Source organism: Pinus tabuliformis, chromosome 9, assembly GCF_031772625.1.
Source record: "Pinus tabuliformis cultivar Carrire ecotype Pingquan chromosome 9, CPIR1, whole genome shotgun sequence".
NCBI classification, from domain to species: Eukaryota; Viridiplantae; Streptophyta; class Pinopsida; order Pinales; family Pinaceae; genus Pinus; species Pinus tabuliformis.
In genome coordinates this window covers 1,262,163,132-1,262,166,367 of record NC_142307.1, presented here as the reverse complement: position 1 = coordinate 1,262,166,367, position 3,236 = coordinate 1,262,163,132, and positions in this window count along the sequence as shown.

The following is a 3,236-nucleotide window of genomic DNA, read 5'->3' as shown; positions in this document are numbered from 1 at the left end:
ATTCTTGGACGCATTTGAGAGGGAGGTACCAGAGAAGCAGCACTTCCAAGATTTGGACAGGGCACTGAGTGCTACGCCCACAAGGTGGTGGGGTATGCACAAGGGTAGCTTTGATGATTGGCGCGAATGTAGGAGGATGATGAGAACACGCTTTGGGAAGCCGAAGGTATGAATGACAGAAAAATATGATGGGCAGGATGATCTGCACACACACTTGGCCAAATGGGCTCAGGCTTATGGAGAAAATCCCCAACTTGAATGGGTGCACTTGTTCTGTCACACCCTGAATGTCATCCCAATGAAATGGGACTTAGAAACAGAGCTTCGCCATGGTACATGTGAATGGGATATTCTATGCAAAGGATTCATAATGACATTCAGCTTTGAAGATGGCTTTGACTGTATTGACAAAGTGCTACAAGAAGTAAAAACAACAATCTTTAGGATACCACAGGATCCATTGGACTTGATTTAACCAGATTGGGCTACTCAGCTGAGTCACGCACTGGAATGCTATAATGTGACTGCTGAAGAAGAAGATGAGGATCCATGAAAGGTTAACATACCTGAAACAGAAGGTCACCGTGAGGTTGAAGGACCGTAGATTGACAATCATAACATAAGATGCTTAGAGCTAGACAAGATGCTTTGTTCTCATATACCTTTGGGGCACAATCTCTCATGGATTGAGATACACTGCCGGAAATATGAAACTGCATGATTATTCGAATGCTAAGTGGGCAGGCAGTGTGGAGGATCTCAAGAGCACTTTTGAGTGCTGATTCTCTTTGGGTTTTGCTCGATATCCTGGATGAGCAGGAAATAGAAGACGGTTGCTTTGAGCACGGCTGAGACCGAATACATAGCTATGAGTATGATATCGTGTGAAGTTGGATGGTTGTGGAAGCTCTTCAATGAGCTATTTATACACATGATGGATACCACCTTGATCTTTTGTGTTAACTAGGGGGGTTTTGATTATTGAAGAATCTCGTATTCTATGATTGCTCCAGCATATAGACATAAGATACTACCTTATCTAGGATATGGTACGTCGATGAGCGAGGAGGCTCCATCGCATTAAGACTAATTTATAGGTCACAGGAATTCTGTCAAAGCCCTGGAGAAAGGTCAAATTTGTGACTTTACCGAACGACTTGGAGTCATTGAGAGACCCTCTTATGAGGGTCCTGCATGGTGCATGAATTGAGCTCTAGGAGCTCCGTGAGGCTTGGGGTACTTCTTGGAGCAATAAATGACCATAGGGAGACTCACCCTCCCTTAATGGTGTGTTGTTTATAGGGTGAATGGCTCAGCCTTCCCCTGTGATACCCCGTGGCAACTGAGGGATAGGACGAGTGGTTCTCCTATCGAGGCATCCTACCCATGCAGTCTGGGACTCATGGGGAGTACCTCTCATCTAGCCATTGAGCAGTGAGATGGGGTTAGGGACCATAGTAGTACTATCGATGGAAGCATCATTGCATCTACCGTACTCCCTATGCTAGGATGACCTCCATTGATCTGGGATCAATGAAGCTAATCTGGGATCAGTATGAGTGGTTTGAGACACTCTCTTTTGATATTGATCTAGGATCAATTGGAACTGACTTCAGGTCAGTAAAAGTGATATGAATCACTCTCTTGGAACTGATCTGAGATCAGTAAGAGTGGTATGACACACTCTCTTCATATGGAACTAACTTCAGGTCAGTAGAGAATGGTATGAGACATTCTCAATCTATTCTTCTTCTTCATGGTTCAACAGAGTAGAGTAGAGTAGAGCAGATCTTAGTAGAGCAGAGCAAAGCAAAGCAGAGTAGAGAATAGAAGTACAGGGCACTGATGGTAGAGAGAGTACAGTTGGACAGATGGATCAACGAATGGAGTTCTCGCTAGTTGAGAGGGAGTGTTAAAATTGGAAACTAAGGCCAAACTCCATGTGGGTCATCTTATTTATGGCAGCTAATATTTTTCTTGGATCCCTCTCATCGAGAGGTGTAGGATTGATCTAAATATCATCTGATTCCAGTAAGTATTCATGAGTTATGAATTTATTTATGTTATAAGACAATTTGTCAAGGTCGGCCAACAACCAAATAAACCCCACATGCGCTCAAAGTTTTAGTATAAAAGGAGATGACTTGAGAGTCATTTCACACACACTTCTCTCTTGATTTCTCTCCACTTGTCTTGGGTTTTAGTGTGAGAGAAATCTAGGAGGAAGTAGCCCTAAGACGTTGGAGGAAAGGAGGCTGCCCTAGCCACAACATAGAAGACACGCCAACAAAGCCATGGAAGGAACCTCTATGCTGCCCAAACACTGACCTAAAGAAGGCCTATCCGCAGTCCTAAAGAAGCACTAACCGTAGTCCTAAGGAAGCCTTAGCCACAGTCTTATGGAAGCCCTAACCGCAGTCTTAAGGATGCCCTAGCCATAGTCCTAAGGATGCCCTAGATGCAATCCAATAAAGTGCAACACATACATTGGAGAGCAGCTCGTTGGAAAGGAGAAGAAGTTTGTTTTGGGCCGCAACAAGTGAGGCAAGACCAATGAAGAATTCAGGGACTATTTGGCTGCAGTAAAAGGAGGAAGGCTGAAGTTGTTGGTGAGGGCTAGACTGCCCAAAAATTGCAGCGTAGGGTCTCCTCCCCTTCTAGAAGGGAAGCCGCAGTAAACGAGGGCACTTCTGGGCAGATTGAAGGGTTGTTAGGGACTATGTTTGAGTACCCTAATTAGTCCCGAATTGTAGCAATCAAAGGACCCTAGAACAATGAGTTGTAGCATGCATTTTAGGTGCTTGGTGTGTGTGTAGCAAAGGTCTGTGGTAGGCCACAGGCCTAGCCACTCCTAAACATGCCAGCATGGAAGTGTTAGGGGCTTCCATATGCCAAAAATAGTAGCATGAGGAGGAAAGCCATGTTCAAGGTATGTTTTGGGCATTATTGTTGGGTTTCTGTAGGGTAATGGGACAACAAGAAATCATAGGTACAACAGTGCTAAACATTGGGACAACATGTGCTGAACATTGGGACAACATGTGTGATAGCAAGGTACAACAGTGATAAACATTGGGACAACATGTGTAAACATTAGGAAATCATGTGCTAAACATTGGGACAACATGTGTGACAGCAAGGTACAATAGTGCTAAACATTGGGACATCATGTGTGACAGCAAGGTACAACAGTGCTAAACATTTGGACAACATGTGCGGACATTGGGACATGTGTG